Below are 25,346 nucleotides of genomic sequence, written 5' to 3'. Positions count from 1 at the left end.
CGTGTTAGGCAGTGTTCCAAGGGTTCCACATAGATTAACCTATTTAAGCCTCACAACTACTTTATAAAGTAAATGTAATGTTTTTTCACAGACAAGGAAATTAAATATAGGGAGGTTAAATAGTTTTCCCAAGGTCATACAACTAGTAAGTGATGGGGCCAGGACTGAAATTTAACTACCCTGTTTCCTGGAAAATAAGACCTAGCCGGACAATCAGCTCTAATGCGTGTTTTGGAGCAAAAATGAATGTAAGACCCGGTCTTATTTTACTATAAGACGCGGTCTTATTTTACTACAATATAAGACCGGGTCTTATTTTACTATAAGACCTTGTCTTATATTAATCTTTGCTCCAAAAGACGACTTAGAGCTGATTATCCGGCTAGGTCTTATTTTCGGGGAAACACCGTATTACCCTAATGGCCTCTCTCCAATTCCTTTTCTTAAGCAAATACTCAGTATACCTGTGTTTTCAGACTTCTGATCGTGATACCAATTTATTACTTTAGAACAAGCAAGTTCGGTTGTAAACAAAAAGACTAGAAGAGAATGGGCTACCCCACTGATTTCCCAGTATCTTCTCTAGTGCTGGACCACACAGCTGAGATCCTGGGGGTGGCAAACTGCAGGAAAAGACTACGTAACGGATATGTTTAGTCTGTAATGGGTGGAAAAGGAAACAATAAAATTAACAATAAAAAATATTCAAGAACTATTCATGGAGCACAAATCAGAAAATCTCTTCTTTTGCAGTGTAAAAATCGTATAGAATACTAACAGAAAATGTTTAAGAATTATTCTAAGTAACTGTAAAGTCAATTTCAATGGGGAAAAAAACCCAAAGAATCATCTATTTTGTGAAAAAATCAACACTTCAGTGAAACTTTTAGAAGAATGTGAGGAAAAGGGTGCGGGTTGAGTAAAGAAAGCCGAAGAACATGCTCAATTTAACTCTAACAAGAGAAAAAACTGTAGCTGCCAAACAAGCATACAAAATTGAAAGAGAAAAGTTACCAGAACCTCCTGAAGAACTAAGAGTAACAATATAAAAATTGCAGTTTTCTAAACAGAAACAGACTCATAGAGAACAAACTGATGGTTGCTGAGGAGGGAATGGGATGAAAAAAGTGAAGGGGAATAATAGGTACAAACTTGCAGTTATGAAACAAATAAGTCATGCGATATAATGTACATCACAGGGGATATAGTCAATCATATAATAACTACAATGACATGGTTACTACACATAATGGTGATCCCATTATAAGGTATACAAATGTAGAATCACTTAACTATACATCTAAAATGAATACAATATTGTGTAACTAAAGTTTATTTTTTTAATTTCATTTTTCAAGAATATCAGAAAAATATTCATGTTTTAACAATGAATTATAAGGTAAGTAGGAATTGTATCTTAAAATAACCACTTACACAAATAGCGAAAGCCAAGAGAATAGAACATGGAATGCAAAAATCAGACAACCACTACAAACAAAAAGTCTCTTGTACATTAAGTCAAAGACACTTCTAACCACCTGAAGAAATTAGAAGTAGCTAAGCAATCAACAGAGGAAAATGAAAAGCAATACTCTAAGCAGGACGATGACCTAAGAGCACTAGAAGAACAACTGGCTGATTCAGGTGACACACAGAGAAATTTGGAAAATCCAGTTTTGAGGAAGAAATCTTAGTAAAAGGGCAGACGCTGAACTGGAAGCCAGTCAGCTTCATCATTAAAAGGAAGCTGAGGAACAAATAAGGAAAAAAGTAGCTAATAAAATGTCACCTGGAAAATTTTCAGTGAGACAAAAGGACAGATGAAGGAAGACTGGTATTTTTGAAAAGAGGAAGCAGGTGAAGTTCAGGGAAACCTAAAATTCTTTACTAAAGAACAAGTAGAAGAAAAGAGATATTGGAAGAGTACACAAATACACGTATGCATTAATGTTTAAATGAGAAAAACAGCAAGTGAAAACTCTGACTGATGTAACTGAGAAATCAAAATCAAAACTGTCTGAAGGTGAAAAAGAATTATCTTATTTGGAGTGAATTACAAAATAATACTGGAATGGACCCGCATGAGGGAAAACGCCAGCAAAAGTGGACAGACGTTCTGGGTTACTTCAACAGACTTTATCTGAATTCTGCAACCCATCCATCCAAAGATTAAAGTAGATTAAAGACTATAAAATGGTGATACTCGGTCCCTTCATGTGGAGGAAGTGATTCCATTTCTGTGTGGTAATGGTCTTATTTGTCAGATCAAAGAAACAAGACTCTGCATTCAGTGGACTTAAGAGTAAAAAAACTTCACTGTAATGTTTTTTTAAAACCTGAAGCAATACTCTAAAATGTAATTATATTACTATGTAAACACGGTTGCTTTTTTAAGTGTCTCATGTAAGGAGAACCAATAGAGAACAGCTTCAGCAGTTTTTATAATGTTCAGTTGGATTTTAAAAATTAATTTTGCAATATTTCACAGAATCACTTTATATTTTGGAAATTATATTTATTGTAGTAATAGCCTAAAACAGTCTTTTCGTACTTAATAATGAGTTGATTTCCTTTCTACACAGAGAAATAAGAATAGAACAAAACAGAAAATATCAGAAGGTATCACACATGGGTGTTTCATAACACTTTATAGTTTTAGTTACATGTGTATATTATGTGTGTAGCATGTATAATGTTCTGAACATTATAAAATTAAAATACACAAGGATAAAACTTTTATGTAATGACTAATAATGTGCCCACATAGGCATTCTTTAAAATATAAAAACCCTACCAACAAACTATTGCATATACAGAAACATTCTTGCAGACTAGCTGCCACTCATCCAGAGAGCTGCTCCCCTCATTCTTCCCTGTTCCCCAGTGCTTCTCCCATAACCAGCTGACCTGAGTAGACACTGATACCAGTTGGCCAGTGCAAAGAACTGTATGTCTTGGGCCTCCGTTCACACACTTCCTTTCCCTCACCCCACCTTCAAGATTTAGCCTCCTTAGCTTTAAAAGGGTGTGTGCATACTAGTCACCATTTTGTCTGTTTCATTCTCCTGAGTAATCCCATCCCAATCTCTTATTCTATCACTGTCCATAGAACTTTCTGTGATAATGGAAATGTTCTCTACCCGCCTTGTCCAATACGATAGCCACTAGCCATATACATAGTTATTAAGCACGAGAGTGACTGAGGAACTGAATTTTCACTTTTATTTAATTTTAACTCATTGAAATTTAAATAGGTACATGTGGCTAGTGGTTATCATAATGGACAGCACAATGTTATACACAAACAAAAAAACAAAGTATTTATCCTTTACTCATTTTTTCAAATCTTGCCCAGATATTTCAAAGGAAAAAAAAGCCTCGTTTACATTCCATTTATGAATTTTAAAAATGTGCCTGAGGAAGACAGATAAACCTTGAAAAATAGATAAAACAGATAAAAACAGTTTTTTATAAATTTTTTTAAATAAAATTAATGTAATAAACAAAATTGCTATTAACCGCTATATCCTTGAAAAATGCCACCCTGTCATATAGTGTATTTTAGTAAACCAGAATTTTAGAATTGGGATACTACAGATCACATATGAAATTAAGGTCAAAGAAGTAAAGGGAATTACTATTCAGTCTGTTAACCACAAAGCCAGCTTTTCTGACACAGGACGTGCCCAGAAATTCTTTCAGAATTCACTCAACAACCACTTCCAGCAAATTACTAGATACAAAAAACAGTAAGACAGAAACCCAACTCTCAAGCAACTCATTCTTTCTAAATACATACCTGTCTCAACGTTCATCTAATACAATGTGATTTTCTTCACATATCAATTAAAAGAATAATTTCAATCAATTTTATTTTCTGGATTTAATTACTAACATCCAATGATGTTATATTTTTATTATTTTTGGTTGACAAATATAAAACTTTTATGAGAAAAAAGCTTCCCAAGTAGTAAATAAACATCTTTAAGTTTGGACATTACTATAATTCAATTCTAAAGATTTTTTTCTGTAAAAACAAAGTATGAATTTATTTTTAAGTTTGCTTTTAAATATGCTAGCTATATAGCAATTAAGTAAGCCATTTCTCAGAAATAACACTCTAAACTTTAGTTATAACACTTCATTACTAGCTTTAATTGAAAATAATGTTATTTTCAAATAACGTTATTTTCAATTAAAGGTATTTCAGGATAGTAGGAATTAGTACTGGTATAGAATATTCAAATAATATACTAGCAGTCTGAGGTTTTGGTACCTTCCAGGAATAATGTAGACAGCGAAGAAGCCCTGAACAATCCCTTGGCGATTCAGTCTATCTCAGGTCTCTAAGCCAATATGATATGTCACTGCGGAAAAATTGAAATGTTTTTAAATTCCAAGGAAACAAATTTTGTGCCTCAGTTTCACTTTAGCAATTTTAGTTGATAAGTTCAAATGGGTTAACAGTGTGGTAAGGCCACAAAACAAGCAATCTTAGATCAGTACACTGAAAGAAGTACAGTATCTAAATCAGAAGAGTTAATGCAGACTGCTGAAGTGTCACTTACCTCTAGTTGGAATGACATTAACAATTCTGAACATAAACACTCTTTTGTCACCACCCTGACACAACTGTTCTCATTACTTCAAGTACTGTTCTAAAAATCACATCTACATGCCAGTCTGCTTTAATAACTACATAGATACAAATGAATGTTTTACTTTAAAAATGGCATTATTTTATAAAAATTTCCCACATTTTTCTCATATTATTTTAATAACTACTGTGTATTACATTAAATGAATGTTATAAATCATTTAAGCAGGAATCACTGGACCAATTCTCAGTATCTTTATCCTTTAAGATGCCATTTTTAGAGTTACCTGACAAAATGGATACTCATAAAAGGCGTGAAGAACTATGTCACATGATGAAAAGTAAAGCATTTATAAAACCAAGAGAATATATGATTGTTGCTGTCAAATAGTTTAAGGTATCAAACAAGGGCAGAACTAGGATCAATGGACAGAAAAAACAGAAAGGCAGTTGTCTACCCAAAATAAGAAAAACCTTTCAAACTATCAGAATTAGTAAAGAAGGTAATGGGGCCACCACATAAAACACTGAGCTGTCCATGTCTGAAAGCATTCAAAACCAAGCTGGGTAATCACCTTTCAGAGACAGTACAGATTCTACACTGGGTAGTCATTAGGATTAGATAACCTCTCAGGTTTCCTTTCATTCCTGTATTCAAATATTTATTAATCATCTGCTATGATCCTAGCAATATGTTAGGTGCTAGGTATACAAAAGCTGACAAAACAGACATGGCTCCTATGGTTTTTGTAATTATAGTTTAGTGTAGGAGACCAAAAAAGAAAAAATCCATAAATAAGCAAATAATCATAAGTCCTATGAAGAAAACCAATGAAATGCTATAGGAGAAAATGGCAGACTGGGCACCTCAGAGGGGGAATATTTAAATTGTGACCTAAAAGAAGAGGAACTAGCTATGCAGTGAGGACTCTGGAGCAATGAAAAGCCACTGAAGGGGCTATAAGCAGGAGAGTGACATGATCTGATTTCGATTCCTAAGATTATTCTCACTGTTACATGGAGAATGAACTGGAAGAGAGAAAACACGGAGGCAGGGAAATCAGTTAAGAAGCTAAATAGAAAGGAGCCCTACCCAGGATGAGAAATGATGGACTCAGCAGGTCAAAGTAGATGGATAGAAAGGAATAGAAGAGTTCAAGACTCATGGCAGAGATAGGAGCAATAGCACTTGGCGATAAACGCAAGGGATGAGGGAAAAGAAAAAAATAGAACTCAAGAATGAGTTCTATAAAATGAGTTCTATAAAAAAATAGAACTCAAGGTGTTTGGCCTGAAATGCTGATTGAATGGTGATGCCATTTTCTTGATGGAAAGACTTGGGAGACAGACAGATAAGGAATACAAGGAGACTCCAACTTTAAGTTCCCATGATTTCTTTAGACCATTAATACAAAATTTCTACCAAAATCTCTCATGACTGACTCTCTGCTCTTTAAAAGGTAGTCTGTGGAATGAGGAAAATGCTTTAAAGGAAACTTGGTCAATTGAAAAAAAAAAAAAGAAATACAAATGGTAGATTAAATTATTGTATCAATGTTAAATTCAGTCAAGTCCATAACTGTACAATGGTCACATTTTTTAAAATCCTTATTCTTAGGAAATACATATGGAAGTATATATTTAAGGATAAAGGGTCATGGTGTATGCAACTTACTCTCATATGCTTGGCTGTGTGTGTGTGTGTGTGTGTGTGTGTGTGTGTGTGTGTGTGTGTGTAAAAGAGAGAGACCACGTGTAGAGACGTGTATATGCATATACATGTATACGTACAAAAGAGCAAATGATAACCAAATGGCATAAAATATTAACAATAGGTGAATCTGAATAAAGACTATTCGGATAGTCTTTGTACTATCATTATTCTTATAACTTTTCTTGAGTATGAAACTATTTCCAAATTAAAAACAAAATTTTAAACAGTCAGTCTTAGACTTCTCTCACTCATGCTAAATACGAGTAATTTGAATTCTTTTCAACCCATCTCATGTATTTGCCACCAACCAGCCATCTTGTGTTTTCAGTTCCCCAGAGTAGTGTCCCATCAGGGAGACAAGCAGCACACACAACAGCTCCACAAAGAGATGGCATGACAAGAGGTGAGCACTGTGACAACAGGCCTCTTGGAATTTGCGACGTCACATGAAGTACAATGTTTGTATCTCTGTTCCCTGGAATGTACTATGTCCTATGTCCTGATCTGTAACAGGCTACTCCAGATGACAGCTCTTTGGTTTGGTATTTTCTCTTCTCGGGCAATATTTTACGATAAATCTTACTGTACAATTAGCAAGATGTCTTAATTCAGACATCTGCCTGAATTAAGAACAGCTCCCATATGCTCCCATACCTGGGAGCTCCTGGAGAACAAGGACCACCACCTATTTGGGGTTCTGAAATTCCTAAAAACTATCATAATATGTAGAAAAGATAGTAAAAGCTATTGGGTAAAGAACAAACAGTTAGTGAAAAATCTAAGTATGCTATGACTGCAGTTCTACTAAAACATTTTTTGTTTGTTTTTAGTTTTTGATTTTAGTTTTTGTTTTTTACCTTGAACCAAGCAGTACAAGCTCCTACTCCAATTCCACAGCAAAGAAGACATAATATCTAGGGGCTGCTGATAAAGTGAAAATGCCAATGACATGCAAAATTCCAAAACTGTGTTTACCTCAATAATACAAGTAATTTTAATTTTATAAAATATAATTGACAAAGAGTAAAAAGGAATCTTAGGCTAAGGCCTACCAACCACATCTTAAATATCAAAGTACACTTATACTTAACCTATATTGGCAACTGGTCAATACAACGCAAGAACACTTCACTGGTAAGAAAATACACATTTTACTACTGTGTTTCCCTGAAAATAAGACCTAACCAGACAATCAGCTCTACTGCGTCTTTTGGAGCAAAAATTAATATAAGACCTGGTCTTATTTTACTATAAGACCAGATATAATATAATATAACATAATATAATATAATAAATATAATATAATAAATATAATGTAATAAATATAATGTAATAAATATAATGTAATAAATATAATGTAATAAATATAATATAATAAATATAATATAATAAATATAATATAATAAATATAATATAATACCGGGTCTTATATTAATTTTTGCTCCAAAAGACGCATTAGAGGTGATTGTCTGGTTAGGTCTTATTTGGGGGGAAACACAGTATTCTAAACAGAACTTTGTTCTCTATTTTCAAAGAATCTTTAAGCAAAATTATGTGAGGTAAGAATATTCAACTTAGTAAATCAATTAAAAACTAATCACTTTACTGGGAGAGGCAGTTTTTCCAGTGTTACAATTAAACTTGTCAAAGAGAACATACATAAAGTACTCCAAAAACAAAACTATAAAGTAGAAACGCATCTTTGCCCAAAATGATTATATGGTAATACTACCAAGTGTTAAAACACCAAATGCTTAAAGGATACTTCCGAGCTTGTGAAATGAACAAAATTCAGGTGCGTCCCTGTGGGACCTGATCCCCTTTCAGCACTTAGAAAGGGCGGAAGCCAGAGATTCCAATCCAAATATGATGCAACACTGTCAGTTTATCGTTCCTGCCCTTAGCAACTAGCCCTTCTTCTGCTTCACGCCTGGGACTGTTACAAGGCGACTGGTGGGCTATGGCTGTGTCTCTCCTGCACTCACGAGAGCTTCCTGACACCTGGCACCTTCTCTGGTGCTGCATCAAGTTAGAGCTGCTAGCCACGTCTGGGGAATGGCAGGCAGTCCCGCTCAGCCATTAGACGCCTGGCAATCATAAGCACATGCCTCTCACCACCCTCTCCAGCCCTCTCCTATTAGCAATAGGAGAATGTTTCCTACTTAGCTGAGTGCTGTCTACATCCTTGCTGTCTATTCGACTGCCCTTCAGATCTCCCCAACTCCTAGAATACAATGCGCGTGTTGATTTGTAGTAATTCTCAAATCCATCCTGTCTTCTCCAACACTTTTGTAATCTAGACTCTTACCATCTCTAGCCAGTATTCCCGCAAAAGTGTCCTTAATTCCCTACCTTCAGCTTCTTCCCCTTCAATCCACTCTTTATACCTTTCCCAGAGCTAATACTCAAAATTGTAAATCTGGCTCTTTAACTTAAAATCCTTCAGTGGCTCTCCAAAGGACAAATGCCACAAACTGGCACTAACAACAGCAGCTAACATCTACTGAGCACTTGTGTGCCAGGTACTAGGTTACCTCATTGAAATCTTACCATGCTCCTACAATGTAGCTATTTTTATTATTTTTCTTTTACAGATATTGAAACGGAGAAATCACAATCAGTCATACACACACAGACAGTAAGTGAGTGCAGCTAAGAGTGTAGCACAAAGGCCTTCAAAACTGGCTCTGCAGATGCTCTTTCCCACCACTACCCAACAAACCCTGCCTTCCAATCACACCAAACCCCCCAAGGTACGTGACTACACTATAACCTTTCAGGACTCCTTACAGGACTACACACTACTCCCTGCACTCAAAATGGCACTCACCCACCTTGGCCCACCTTGGGAACTCTCTCTGAAGCCTTTTTCCTTTCTTTCTCACCTCTTCCACAAAGGAGTTTGTAGGCAGAATATAAGCCAAAATGATACACCCCACTCTCAACTCCAAAATACGCAATGTCCAAACAGACCTTCCAAGGTAACTTCCAAGTGAGAATCTGGCGCCAGCCTCATAAACCCTAAATTCATCAGAAAGTAAACAAAGATCAACAATATAGCAACAGAAAAAGTTAATATAAATACTCTTAATACTTTTGCAAAATATTCACAATAAATAAAATTCATTTATTTTGAAATACATGTTAAATAATTTAGAACATAAGGGACTCAAGTTTTAAACTACTTTCTTCTGCAGATTTAGACTTAAAAATATTACAAACAAGACAAATTTCATCTAAAAGCTACTGTTTGCAAACCAAGAAAACATTCAAGAAACTAAGAGCACTTCTGTGACTATATCTAGATTCAGAAAAGAATGATTCCATACTAAAGGACTTGAGCTTACGAAACATATTAGATGATGTAGAGGTACAATGATTATGTTACCACAAATGTAGCAACAGCACATTAAGCCAGCATCTTCCAGGAACAGGAAATAATGGTATGAGGAGTCTCTCCTGGGCATTAACTGACAGTTGAACATCTCTTCAAAGCACCGCTCAAATATATTAGCTTGCAGTTCCCCACACTAAAGCGTTCATTTTTGTCTATTCAGCCTCAAGATCTTCCTGCAGGTAACTGCTCTCAACTGGCATTTGGACAGAAACACCAACAGGCACTTTCAAACTTTGAATCCCTTTTCTAGCTTATTAAGAAAATGTCCTCTAAGATCATTTCTGGCACTTATCACAAGCAGACTTCTGTATCCATGTATCTTTTCTTGATTTTCCCCTCTAATCCTTATAAATCATATTCTTAATCATTAGGTAATTTTGGGGTAAAAAATATAAATTATTTCCTAACAATGTTATTTAATAAAAATATTTAGGAAATTGACCTTTAATAGATATACAAGGATTAGTCTATGGTTCCAATCACTATTCTAGGGTGATGGACCCAAAACTATTTTGCCTTTGGCATTCCTACAGAATACAACCAACATGCATTTCCCATAAATACCCAGGACCAGGCAAAAGACTTCAAAGGGGCTTTTTACAATAGTCTGCTCAGATATTGGAGACTGGCTCAAGGAAACAGTAAAGGGAATGGAAAGGAAACAGCTCCATCATCAGGACTCTATAGCTAATGGAAAATGAGGGACAGGAAAACAGAAGTCAAGATGATTTGGGCTTTATAATTTGGGTAACAGTGACTGGCAGGATCATTAATCAACATAGGAAAACGAGGTGAATACACGGGTCTGGAGAAGACCATGCACTTAATTTTTGATGTTCTAAATCTCAGGTTTTCTACTAGACTATCAGATGGGCATCCTAAGTAGCAAAACTAAGGACTGGAGTGCTCAAGAGAAAAATGGGCTAAGGAAATGAACACCCAGGAAGGAGATAATGAAAAACAACATATGTTCAAAAAAGCATGGAAGAATGGGAAAAAAAGAGGCCAGCCTGAAACCTCAGGAAACATGAACATTAAGGAACTAGAGTCAGTAAAGACAGCTGAGAAAGAATAGGTAAGAAAGAGAAACAGGAAAGAGTGATGCCAAGAAGACAAAGGAAGAGAGGGTGGTAAGAACATGGACATGATCATATAAAAGATTCAGAATGGATTTACCAATTAGCAACTATGTCCAAAGATAGATACAATTTCAGTAAGTACAGGAAGCAAGGGAAAAAAACAAAACACTGTTGGGAGAGGGAACTGCTCAAACAAACAAGGCAAAAAAGAAAAAGTGTGAAAGTATGTTTAGAACAGAATGTAGAAGAGTTTTGCTGGAATGGAAGGTTCACAAAGCAGAAGACAAGAAAGGAGGTCTAGGCCAAAGGCTATGCATTCAAGGTTTTATTCTGTTTTGGACTTTATTCTGTGAGCAGGAAGAACAAAGACAGATAGATAGCTTTTTTTCTTTCTAAGAGAACTACTCTGGTGACAGTGTGGATGATGCACTGGAATGACAAGAGAGTTGACAGGGCAAGCTATTAAGCAGTCCTAAAATTATCTAAACACAGTAACAAGGGCCTAAAAGAGGTTGGCAATAGCCAAAGTAAGAATTAAGGGAGACATGAAAGAGAGGGTGCCCTAGATATTCCACTATTACTATATTATTTCACTCACCACTGTATCATAATCATCTCATTCAGCCTTTCATCACTACTGCTAACAAATTAAGAACACGGGAAGTGGCCAAAAAGTTGTTTGTTGAATTATAATAGAACTCAGTAATGATAAGATATAGAAGTGAGACAAAGATATTGCAGAGAAACCTAAGTAACTTACAAGAGTGATATAGAAAACACTACTGGAGAAGTCATGATTAAGTTTAGGGAATGAGTTTAAGACAGAGAGTATCTAAGGCCAACATCTAAATAGAAATACCAAAGAGGAAAAAAATGAAACCACAGAGAAAGAAAAATTCAGGTATTTAGACATTTGAGAAATCATCAACAGATCTCATTATTTGCTGATAAAAACAAATATTTAATAAAAATATTAATTTCCTAAAACACTATGGGGTATGACTGTCTTTAAGCATGCTATCTGAATTGCTCATTTGTGTATTTTGTACAAATTAAATTGATGTAAAAGCCCAACCAAATGGGTCAATCAAAGCTAAGTCAATCTTGAGTAATTATTTGCTTGACTCAAATTATTCACTCAACAAAAAATTACTGAGTGACTATAACTTTGTGTTGGGACAAGGGGGACGACATATGAAAGCAAACAGAGTAAAATACAAAATATACAATGAAATAACTGCAACATGTTATAGGAACACAGGTAACGGGGGACAGAGAATATAATGAAGGATAGGTAGAGGAATCATGATAAAAATATGCCTAAAAGTTTTCCTGGAAAAGGACACATCTATACTGAGCTTTTTAAAAGATGAAGTGATTTAACAAGATAGCTAAGACGGTGAGTGGTATTCTGGAAAAGGAAAACAGTATGTGCAAAACACAGATGTCAAGGAGTTTCTCATCTTCCTGGAACCATGGCAGAAGGTGAGGGCCACGGTGCATGGAGGACTTTCCATACACTGATAAAGAATTTGACCATTATCTTGTGGTCCTGTGATCAGAAACATCAGATGTACATTAGAACCTCCTAGGGAGCATTCCAGAACCTCTAAAGCAGAGGGCAAGTGAATGTAGGAGGTGGGCAAGAAGCAAAACAGAGGGTGAACTAACTTGCGTAGACAACGAGGAGCCACAGAAGATTTTTAAGCAGTAACAGGACCTGATCATATCTGTGTTTCAGAAATCTACAGTCAGGAGCATGGAGGAGGGGCCAAGGGAAGAAAATCTGGAGGAAGACCAACAAAGAAGATTCAGAATCGACTGCAATGTTGCTCCAGCTCTAAATATTGATAACTACTTACTCAAACATAAATACACCATTAAAAGAGGCACATAAAGTGCTGTAAGTGTAATATGGGCTTTCAGCGTAACTTTCTGAACTCATCTCAGATATCAACTCAATAATAAGAAGCAATTACAGGAAAAGTGTGGTCAGGTACATTAGAAAAAAAGGAAAAAGAGTGGCCTTCAAATTTTCTCCTTAATAATATTTCATTTATACTTTAAAAGTGTTTTTAATTTTATTTTTTTAAAAGTACTTACTTATAGTAAAGCTATCTGATCAGACAGAGATTAGCAAAGAAAAATGTATAAACTACCATAAGGCAAGCACGTGCAAAACTGCTGAGAATAATATACAGGTAAAAGTTACCAGACAAAAATAGGTTGGGGGAAAAAAAAATCATTTAACTCATTTCCTAATAACTCATTAAAAAAAGTGTTAACCACATAGAAAAACTACAGTTTTGAACTGATGAAAATGCACCGAATTGAGGGGAGTGGATATTCTTTAACACCTCTCCCCTCTAGCCACTGTTTTCATTTGAAAGAAATAGGTTAATACATAGGGCATAGGTATGATACTGACAAACCTTGGGTACACAGATTAGGATAAAATTAATTTCATTTAGTTTTCAAAGAAATGGTTACTGTAATTTCTTTTTCTCTGTGGGATCATTCCATCAGCTATAAATACTTCTATTTATAGAAATATACTAAAAAAGCATCCATCTTAAAAATAAATAAATAAATAAAAAGCCCTTGACTCCACATCCCCTCCAGCTATCACCCTGTTTTTCTCAACTTCAATTTGTAGCAAACTCCTTGAGTACCTGAGAGAACTCACTCTCCAATTCCTCTCCTCCAGCTCTCTCTTAAACCCACCCAATCACGTTTCATCTCCACCGCGTGTTAAGATTAGCAATGGTTTTCATATCGCTAAACCTGCGTCACATCTTAGTCCTTCACCTAACAGCCTCTGACCCCGCTGTTCATTCACTCCTTCCTTCTTCAAACCTTTCACTTGGCGTCAGAAGTACCATTCACTCCTAATTCTCTTCCTCCTTCATTGGGATGCTCCCTAGTCTCCTTTGCTAGCTCTAGCTCTAACTTCTCTCTCTCTCTCTCTCTCTCTCTCTCTCTCTCTCTCTCTCTCTCTCTCTCTCTCTCTCTCTCTCTCTCTCTCTCTCTCTCTCTCTCTCTCTTTCTCTCTCTCTCTCTCTCTCTCTCTCAACATTACAGAATTCCAAGGCAAAGTCTCTGGTCTTCTCCAGCCACACTCACCCCCTGCATTACCTTAATCAGTTTTCATATCTCTCTGCCAATGACTGGAAATGTATATCTCCAGCCCAGACCTCTGCCCTGAACTGCAGACTCATGTATACCCAGCTGTCTAGACAGTATCTCTACTTGGATTGCTAATTTAACATGTCCCAAACTGAACTCATTACTTCCTTCTAAAAACCTGCTTATCCTGCAGCTTCCCCATCTCAGTAAATGGCACCTCCATTCTTCCAGTTGTTCAGGCCAAAACCCACAGCTTCAGGCCAAAATCCACCATCAAATTCTGCTGGCTCTGCCTTCAAAATGTATACAGAATGTGAGTACTTCTCCTAAACCCTGCCTAAAATCACCATCATCTCACACCCAGGATTACTGCTGGAGCCTGCTAAAGGATCGCATTATGTCCTGCCTCTGACATTCTCTAAATAGCAGTTGAGAAGTCTATTTAAAACAACCCAAAACCCTTAAATGGCTTCCAACTTGCAGGGTAAAAGCCAAAGTCCTACTGGCCTACAAAACCACATATGACCTATCAGGCATCCTTCTCCCATCCCCCTCCACTCATCTTCCACCCGTCATTCCCCTCAATGCCTCAACGGAGATGCCTGCCACTCCTCAAACAGAACAGGCACACTGCAGCCACAAAACATTTGCACACTACTTCCATCTTCCTCAAATGCTCTCTCCCCAATACCTGCACAGATCAGATCACAATCTCACTTCTGTGCCATATCTCCTCCAATACCATCCATCACTACAGCCTTCTCTAACTGCCTTATATAAAACAGCAGCGCCCCTCTCTCACATGCTTTTTCCACCTTATTCTGCTTTGGTTTTCTCCTCAGCACTGGAATAGCTGACATATTACATACAGACTTGTTTATTTCCTATATGTTGTCACTAGGATAGAAAATGTTTTCCTCACTGCACATAGCAAGTGCTCAACGTGTATTTCTTGAATGGATGTATGACAAACATAAGAAAAATTCAGAATCAGTATCTGGCCCCAGGCCTGGGTTGAGGAAATTTACAGCGTGTAACCTAAGTCCTGGAAAAATGGTGACTGCGAGAAAGGCCACAGCAATGGCAAAGTTTACAATAATCGCTGATGCCAATAAAATAAAGGTTGACAAGCCCAGACTATCCTAAAATGAAGAAAATAAACTTGAGAAAAATGTTAAGAATAAAAATAAAAGGAAGAATAAGAAAACCAATGGCCATCCCTGCCTCCCCACTCCCTGTAAAGAAATACCACCTGGATATGTTTCCGGTACACTGGCCTACCAACTCACACCAAAATATCGCCAGACCCATTCTACACATCAAAATAGCTGTTATGGAAAGTTCCTGCTTTTCTAAGTTATGATCTTCAGAGAAAATTGTAACTCCCAACCCTAACACTGGCTGCCAAGACCTAATGGTCAGAGAAAGCTCTCCAGTTTCCCCAAAGCACTCAGGCTGCAACCAAATAGCATTAATAAGATGACGACAACAGCAAATCAAGTACCTTCTGGTGTCTGCCTATCTTTGTTGTCCCTAGTGTGTTCACTAAAGGCTCAGGCATGAAAGACTGTGATATCTTGGGATGGGGGTAGGGATATGTCAGAGGGAGAAAGAGAAAAAGAGAATGAATTTGAAAAACCGGGACCTGGATTGTGTTTTGCATTTCACAGAGAGGTGGATTGCCAGGGCCTGGAAAGCACCAACTAAGATGTAAGATGTCACCTGGACTTCTCAATACCAGACACCAAGACAGAGATCGCAGAGGACGAAAACCCTGAAATATCCAGCAACAGAGCTGTCCTGCATCTCCCAGTCCCATACATGGAACTGAAGATATGGGGCAGGAGGCCATAGCGACAGATATGAAAGGAAGGGAGGAGAGGAGTAATTACCCGTGTTTGCTTGTTTGTTCATTTGTTTCCCCTGCTTTTTCCCTCCCCATTGTACTTACTAAGTACAAAAACCAGATAAAAGCTGGGAAGGAGACGGCAGAGTGAAGGGTGAAAATGCTCAGAAGCAAATGGCAGCAGAAGAAATCAAGCACAAATTCCTTTTCTAAGTGACTCTTTGAAAAACAGACATATGAAGTTAAGAACCCACCAAGGAAATTTTTAAAAAGCACCCCCACCTTAGATAATAGAACTATCTAAGAACAGAAAGAACAGAAATTCTTAATTATTTGGAATAATGGTGTTGGGGAATTGTTAAAAATCAACAAACCTCAAAGATGATCCAACTACATTCAAACTAACCGACTGACCAATATGGAAAAACAAACAGATGAAAATCTTCAACTTTTCATGGACCCAGCCTTTCAGAATCTTCTGGTTTCTTAATGGCTCCATATCTCAAAATAACCAATTAGAAGTTTTGTAAGTCAGTGAAGTAACTCAACTCAACAGAGAAGAGCTGAAAACTCAGAGATTACACCTAACATACTCTGATTGGTCAATTCACTTAAAAAGAAAGGAGGGTTCTGATTGGTTGCTCTTATTAGGTTGAGTCAAGCCCCAGCATCAGTACCCACAGCAAGCAGATGTTAGAAGCTAGAAAAGGCAGGAGGAACAGGATGCACTGAGAAAGGTATGAGGAAGGGGGAGTCTGTAACAAACGAAAGACAACTCAGCTCTATACAACCACTGGCCATCAGCCTATCACATTAGGGCATACCAATCATAACCAGTTGTAGCTAGAGGTGTGGCATGCTGTGTTTACTTCTGTGCGAAAGCTTCCCTCTCCTTAACATTCCTCCCCTGATCTGGACTGATGGCTCTCCCCCCACCTCCCTGACAGCTATCACTTTCTAGAGCTCCTCTTCCTCCATCCACTCTTAGATTTCAGTGATCCGGTGTTTGGTGTTTCCCACAGGCCATTCAGTCTCTTGCCCTCTTCCTGTATTAGCTCATCTTGTATTAGCTCATGCCTTCTACTCAGTCCCATCCTTGACAAGCACATAATCCAGTGGGGGAGGCAGATGTGTAACCAAATTAGGTGCAATACATCACAATCGATGCTATGAAAGAAACAGAACAAAGTGCTGTCAGCGCATCTTCATGTCATTACCCTATTCCACATCTTCCAAATCAACACTCCAGCTTCCCGCTCTCTTGTAAGTCAATTACCTGGTCCTGGATCTTTCCATAATATCCCCTGATCTCCAAATCTACCTTGTAGTTCAGGCTTTGTTTCTCATATAACCTATTTCAACCACTTCCTATCAGGAAAACAAATCAATATATTTCCACTTTGCTGCATCAGCCATCTCCCTAAAAGATAATAACATGCCATATCAACTCCGTGCTTTGAAACATCTAATATTATTACAATGCCTAAGAGATAAAAGATCAAATTCTTAGCACAAAAAAAAATAATATAATACACTTTTCAAATCGAGCTTTTAAAAGTAGGCAGACTAAGTTCCGGTTCCACTGCTTACTAGCTGTGTTACCTCTAGCGATCACTTTACCTCTCTAAGCTTTCCTATTTGCAAAATGAGGATACGAAAAGAACCTACCTCTCCAAGGGTTGTTATGAGGATTAAGTAAGAAACTCCATGCCAAATACTAACACAGTACCCAGCACTCAATCAATATTAACTATTAGCCTGGGATGTCTCATATATCTAGAATATCTCACTCTCCAAAGGAAGCAGATAATCAAGGCCTTACTTTCATGTATTTTAGAATGATTAACAGTAAGAGTTAAATCTGAAATGGCTTTCTGGTTAATCCTGAACTCCAAAAAAACATCAATTAACCAAAATAGTGCTTTTATGAAAATTTTTGTTTGTCCAAATTTACTATAATTTATTAAAAAACAAGTACCCATTTATTTAAAAAATAACTAGGTTTTCTTTTGTTTCCTAACTGCTTACCAATGGAAACTCACTTAGATATTTATAAGAATGTGATTCTCTATAGCACAAAATCCACATAAATTCAATTCAAGCTCAACTGCATATGTAATTTGCTAAGAAATATATATATATAACCACAAATTCTAGAAGCTTAAGAAAAATAAAAGTGTGCATCCTATGTGGCCATTCATTCCTTCAGACGTTACAATCAAAAGATGAAATCACAAAATTTTGCTTAAAAGCTGGTGATTTTAATAATTTTAAAAACTGCAAAATTACAATAATCAAAATACCAAAGAAAGATCAGAAACATATTTTAAGAGATTAACATATTTATGATATTAGGTCCTAATGAAAATTAGTAAGAAGATTCCAGTGAATTTATGTGCAAATGATAAACAATTCATACAAACGAGAAAATAAGACTAGGAAAATACTGCATTTGCTTTTCTATTGTGGATAGAGATGTTAGACAGCAGGTACCCTTACACCCATTTTTTTAAAACAAACTTTTAAAAACAAGCCTATAAAACTGTGATAAAACTGGTCAACCAAACTGCAGGAGGCAATGTAAACAATACAACCTTTCAGAAATAAATCTGGCAATATTTTTCAAAAGTTACAAAAACCTTCATATTGTTTAATCTAGTAACCCCCCTCCTGAAACTTTAGCCTAAAGGAAAGAAGCAAAACGAACAACAGAGACATATTAACTACATTACTTGCAAAATGGGAAGCAACTTAGATGTCCAATTATTTAAAATGAGCACCTCAATGTAATCAATAATGTTGTAAAGATTTTGTACGGTATCCGATGGACACTTGTCTCATTAGGGAGACCACTTCATGGTAGATGCCTGATCACTGCACTGTACACCTGAAGCTGAAGCTGAACAATAATAAATGTCAACTACAAGTTTGTATGTATATGTGTGTATATATATATATATATATATATATATATATATATATACACATATATGTATGTGTGTGTATATGTATGTACTTACAAGAAGCAGAGTACAACATTAGAAATAGGCACAGTGGAAATGTAATGGCTCTGTGATGTCAGAGGGTTAGTGGATGGGGGAGGGGGGTTCACACAATGTGAGGAATATAAATGACAAACGTCTAAGTATTACTTTGTCTTGTGCACCTGAAACTAACAAAAAAAAAGCACCTCAACTCATAATATTCTATAATTTAAATGTACAAAAACTATAGCAAAAAGCATTAACCATGAAAGCAAATATTATACACTGCATTTATGCTTTGATTAGAGTATAAAATCATGTATATATGGTGAGAAATAAATGAGAATACATTAAAAGCTTATTTTGATTTTTTCTTATTTCTTTGACCATTAAGTTGTTTGTAAAATAAACAGCCTGTTGGAATTAATCAGGGCCACCACAGTAAGTACACATTTTAAAATTGACTTTTCAGAGGCATGAAACCACAATCATCAACTTTTTTCCCAAAAAAACCTATCACAGAGTAGTAATCAGATACGCTCCTCTCACATACAAAACTAGCTAAACATGTAATTTTATACATGCTATTAGCCAGCTGTAACCTTGTTATATTGAAATCTCATTTTACCATCAAAATGTAACTGTATGTGGGATCTCCATATGGTGAGCAGAAGCCACTTGTTATGGGGTATTAGGAGAAAGGGCCCCAAGAACTGATGTTAAAAACTATCTGACCAAATGGAATGGTGAAGCTTAGGTTTCTCTATATTCCCAGATGAATTATCATGTTTCTCAGCTACTCAAGGGCTCTAAGCCCCTAGAAGTGGTAGCTAAGCAGTCAAAGCTAGGGAGAAAGTGCAAGCCAATCTGCTCTCCCTCTGAAAATTAGCAATATCCTAATTTTCTCCCAAGGAATAATGGAAAACACAAGCATGAAGTCAGGAGATCTGGGATACAGGTTATTAACCTCAAGCAAGTTATTTGACCTTTTGGGCTTTAGTTGTTTAATGGGTAAAATTCTAAAAGCTAAACCAAATAATCTATTAATTCTTTCAAGTTCAATAGTCTATTAATTTAATAGCCCTCCTTTACCAATACATGCCCAAGCCTCTCAAAACCTCCCACTCAGATTGTAACACAATTATTAAGACAGAATTAGGAAAGTGGGGGCAAAGGTAAAATACACAGATACTCAAAAGAACTGGATTGTGTGCCAACTAACTCTGTCCCTTTCTACCTGTATGACCTTAGGCAAATTACTTTACCTCAAATTCCTAAGATCAAAGATCCTTACTGGCCATTCCCCTTCATTCTTACATAGAACAGAAATGCACTGGTTTTTCTGTTGTAACTGAGGTTTTGTTCTTAACCAGCAACAAAAATTTTGACTCCATTCTTGGAATTTAAAAGGACCTTGTTTGTACATTCATCTTTTCTAAGTTTTCTGATATTGAAAGAGGTAGTGAATACATGTTGCCTATCTTACAGCTATATTTGAGATGAGAGCATTCCTCAAAAATTTATTCAATAGTTTTTGAGCACGTGTGCCACACAACAGTATGTGCCAGAGTTGCAAAGGTCCCTTCCCTTAAGAAGCCCAAAAGTCTTGTGGACACAGAAATACAAACAAATCATTAACCACCAATTGACAAATGCTAACTGTATAACGTACAATGTACTCCTGAATCAGTCAAGAGAATCGGGATAAAATGTCTGGACAAGATTCAGAGTTGATATTTTGGTTAGGTCTTGAAGGGCACGTCGTTTACTAAGTAGAGAAGAATTCTCAACAGAAGGTACAGCGTAAAACAGCAAAAATGTCATCTGCAGAGACCTCTGAGTAGTCCTTGAATGGAGAGGACAGGCAAAATGGTACAAGATGAAATTAGAAACATACACGAGCACCAGAAATTGTGAAGGGCTTGGACTTTTATGAAATACAGATTATGGAGGGTCACTGGCAGACTGTTAAATATGGAATCAAAGTCCCCCTCTTCTACCAGACAGCCAAAGGAATTGAGTCCAATGGAGAGTTCGCTCTTAGGATGGCTTCTAGCAGTTTCTTACTATGGCACATTAATACAACACTGAAGTAAAACAGTATGAACTACAGCTAAAAGATTAAAGAAGTAAAACAGTATGAATTACAGCTAAAAGATTAAAGAAGTAAAACAGTATGAATTACAGCTGAAAGATTAAAGAAAGATTTTTATTTTTTAACCTAAAGATTATTTGAAATCAATATTGTTGGGAACACTAAAGAAAACAACCATTTAAGAAAATACTAAACAGCTATAAATTAAGCGAGCTGAACAGTAATAACATCTGAGAAGACTGACTTCAGGCAAAACATTCAGAAATGTGTAAATGATTATCATATATTGATTTCAGAAAGACATGTTTTAGGCCTATCCTTTACAAGAGGAGAGTATTTTAAATTCCTTTTGGTTCAAGATGAGCTGCCACCACTTAACTCTTTAAACGAGCTCAGATTTTTTTTTTAAAAAAATGGCAAAATGCCACTATATTTTAATGCTCAGAAAAAGAAGGAGAAAAGGAACGTCTTTTCAAATGGCTATTTTAAGAAGCCTAAAAGTGGATTTGTCTCAGCAATGGGAGGAAACATCCACGTGCCAATCTGGGACCACTAAGAGTCCCTGCATCAGTAATTTCCACACTGGCAAGGCCCAGTCTTGGAACAGCAAGCCTCATTGGCTGGGTAGCCCACAAAGATGAATTTGCAATTATTTAAATTCACATTCAAGTTTAGTCATCAAAGACTACCTCAAAGGAGTCATTCCTCCTATTAATTATACACACACACACACACACACAAAGGTGCATTAAAAATATACATAATGTACTATAAACACAGCAAATGTCTCAAAAGAAGCACCCGAACCTGTGGAAACGGTGTGATCCACCCAAGTTTCATCTCAGGATGTCTTTTGTTTTGGCCCAGTAATTTAAAAAAAAAAAAAAAGAAAAGAAAGGCAGTCACTGGGGCACCCAGGCACTTTCGCCTATCAATCCTCACAGCACCCACTCTGAGATCACTGGGCATCGCAGCCTTGCCCAGCTTTCCCCGGAGACGGGCGGCCGCCCCGCCGCCGACGCCCCCGGCGCGCCCGTCGCGGCCCTGCGGGCTGGGGGTGGGGGCCTCCGGCCTCCCGGCTGCCCAGCCGTCGCCCCTCGGGCAGCTCGCGGGGTACTCCAGAGGGTCACCCGAGGGCAGGAGGCCAAAGCAGGCCACAGCCTCACGCCGGCTCCAGGGCCTGAGCCCCCGGCCGCGCCCCCCGCCCGGGCCAGTCACAGACGCACGCCCCGCCCCGACTCAGCCCGGCTCCCGCCCCGACACCGGCTCTCACCCTGCAGAGGTGGTGCTGTCTCCACGGATGCGGCCCCGCTGCGGCTCGCCCAGCGACCTACGGGCCCAAGGACCGCTGGTGCAGCGAGGAACCGCCGATCACATGCGGCCTGGCCGCGGGACCCGCAGCTGCCAGCATCTCGTCGGCTGCCCGAGGGAGTGCTGGACTCCAGGGCCACCGCGCCCCCTCCCTCGGCCGGCGCCCGCCTGGACTCCGCCCTCCAGGGCCCAAGCAGCGCGCGCGCGCAGCCCCGACCGAGACGCCCCTGCGCAGGCGCGAGCCTCACGGGGCTAGACCCCGCCTTCGGATCCGCCCCCGCCGCCTGACTCTGGCCTCAGCCCACCTCTGACCCCGCCCCAGCCCTCTAGCCTGCCGTCCCAAGGCTCCGCCCCCGCATCGAGACCCGCCCCTCTCCCCTGACCTTGCTTGTCTGCCCCCTGACTCAGGTCTTTGCTCCGCCCAAGCGGTAACATCAATCCCGCGGCTGATACCCACCTCTAGCATTGGTGGATTGACATTTGCTGCTTGACCTGGGTCAAACATGTCAACTCCTCCTCTTGATACAGAAAATTTAGAAGTTGTTTGAGCTTTGGAACTGACATGTGCTTCCCTGCCATCTTTGTTTATGGAGACACAACATTTTGTGTTTGCAAATCCATTCCTATTCCCTGCCTTGCAGTGCTCTGGGATGTGCCTGAACCATGCACCCTGCCTACCGTGCAAAAATAGGAGATCTTACTGAGCCTGAGGAAAGGAAGGAGCACTCCCAAGTGCTGAGATTTACAGCAACTCAATGGTGCTACCAATCTGGGTTCTTTTGGCCAAGGACCAGGCTCTCCTACCCTTTGCGGCTTCCCACAGGACATCTCCCCTTTTCTTTCTTGATGGCTGAGCCTACGTTGAGTGCCCTAACCATGGAGGCCTACAGAGCTTGGCTCAGTTTAAATTAAAGCCCTGGAGCTACACTTTTCTGGTGGTAGACTAGCTGCTCTTAAAATCTTTGGGGCCGCATCTAAGTAATGTCATTCGGTTCTCAACTTTTTCTGTCTGATTTATTTCACTTAGCATAATAATCTCAAGATCCATCCACGTTGTCACAAATGGCAGTATTTCATCTTTTCTATGACACAATAGTATTCCATTGTGTATATATACCACAACTTCTTTATCCAATCATCTATTGAAGGGCAATTTGGTCGTTTCCATGTCTTGGCCACATAAATAATGCTGCAATGAACATCGGCGTACATGTATCTTTACAGATAAATGTTTTCAGATTTGGGGGGTATATACCCAGGAAAGGGATTGCTAGGTTATATGATATTTCTATTCTTAATTTTTTGAGGCCCCTTCACACTGCCTTCCATAATGGCTATACCAATCTTCCTTCCTGCCAACAGTGTATGAGGGTTCCTTTTTCCACACAGCCTCTCCAACACTTATTATTTTTCTTGTTGACAATAGATAGTCATCCTAACAGGTGTGAGGTGATATTGTGGTTTTGATTTGCATTTCCCTAATAGCTAGTGAAGTTGAGGATTTTTTCATACATGAAAAAATGCTTGTATGTCTTCTTGGGAGAAGTTTCTGTTCAAGTCCTCTGCCCATTTTTTAATGGGATATAAAACTGAAAGCAACAAAGGAACAAGACAAACAAATAAAGAAACAAAAACTCATAGACACAGACAACAGTTTAGTGATTACCAGAGGGTAGGGGGGAAGGGGAAATGGTAGAAAACAGTAAAGGGGGTCAAATTTATAGTGATAGAAGGAGAACTGACTCTGGGTGATGAGCACATAATGCAATATATACATGATGTAATATAGAATTGTACACTTGAAACCTATGTAGTTTGATTGACCTTTGTCACCCCAATAAGCTTAAATAAATAAATAAATAAATAAATAAATAAATAAATAAATAAATAAAATCCTTGGGGCCACACTTAATCAACACCTTGACTACAATAAATAACATTAAAGGAGAATTTCATAAAAAATATCCACTTCTCTCATCCCTCCAGATCAGTGATACTCCAAGTGGAAAGGAAGTGTGACTGAGATGAGGAGGCATGCCTGATTTGTAGAACCATATTTCATTTAATAATATACTTTTAGATTTGGAAAATTAAGTGTTATTTTTAATATCAACTCCAAGAAATAAAGGTTGAATTTCTTGGATGATAAGATGCATGTTTAAAATGTTGAGAAAGACTAGATCGAAACATTCTACAATTTATTTTTGGATTAAACCAAATCATTAGAAAGGCAAACAGCAGACTAAACTCTTGAACACACTCCACAAGAACATCCCTCAAAAGATGCAGTTACTAATATAGGCTTTGGGGTTTATGCCATCAGCTAAATTGAGAAATGGCATAAGAAGAAATGGCTCCCCACAGCTTGTCTATGGGAATTGGGGAAAATGCTACCCACTCAACAGTCTCCACATGAGGATTTGGGAAAGGAACAACACTCAGTTCCCCATACCTGTATGCTTCTCCAAAGTGCTAGGTTGTTATCTTATGACTCCCGGATCTTTCCCTTCTTCTTCTACAAAGGTTATTGGGTGCTTGCTATGTAGAAATCGTTTTCAGCTTCATCTAATTTTTCTTACTGCTATTTTGTCTTTGTCCCAATTTCCTAATTTCCTTGGTTGTCATCATATCACATTATTTCTATTAATATCAGCCACATCAAATTATATATAGAAAATAATTTATTATGTAATACCAGGGGTGCCAAAAACATGTATACGCATGACTTGTATTCGTCTTTTGTTATCGGTATATATTGAGTATTATAATTTTAATACAGTTTTTTCCTTTCTTAAAATGCGTATAAAGTATATGCATTTTAAGAAAGGAAAACTGTATCCAGACACTTCTGCTTATGGCAAACTACTTACTGTTTCAGCAACGTTGACCAAAGTGTCCACTTGTATACATTTTTTGGCACCCTCAGATATATCCCCAGAAGTCTGACCTCTGAGGGTCTGAAGCCTGCTTATAACTGAGGGGAAGGGTGAGAGAGCAGAGCACCGGAATAGTGGTTCACAAATTTTAGCATGCATCAGAATCCCCTTGGGGGCTTAGTAAACCACAAATTGCTGGGTACCACCCTTAGAGTTTCTGATCAGCAGGCTTGGGGTGGCGCCCACGAATTTCTATTTCTAATAAGTTTCCAGGAGAACAATGCCCCAGGGAACAAACCTTGAATACCACTGCACTGAAGT

At 38.0% G+C, this 25,346-nt stretch overlaps 1 protein-coding gene across 7 annotated transcripts in view; it reads right to left on the bottom strand.

The window, feature by feature from the left end:
* CCSER2 (coiled-coil serine rich protein 2) overlaps positions 1-22,378 on the bottom strand; it is a 163,213-nt gene extending 140,835 nt beyond the window's left edge. For 2 of the 7 annotated variants that reach the window (XM_081075356.1, XM_081075358.1), the window contains exons 1-2: positions 22,112-22,340; positions 4,277-4,367 (exon numbers count right to left, since the gene is read on the bottom strand). The gene's annotated coding sequence lies outside the window, so the exon portion shown is untranslated. Of the gene's footprint in view, positions 1-4,276; positions 4,368-22,111 lie in introns of all 7 variants that reach the window. The other 5 variants (XM_081075360.1, XM_081075359.1, XM_081075355.1 and 2 more) reach the window with 3 other exon arrangements.
* Positions 22,379-25,346: the final 2,968 nt, after the last annotated feature.

Source organism: Rhinolophus hipposideros, assembly GCF_964194185.1.
Source record: "Rhinolophus hipposideros genome assembly, chromosome: 15".
Taxonomy (NCBI): Eukaryota; Metazoa; Chordata; class Mammalia; order Chiroptera; family Rhinolophidae; genus Rhinolophus; species Rhinolophus hipposideros.
Note: the sequence above shows the minus strand (reverse complement) of the source record. Positions and strands in the feature narration are given on the sequence as shown.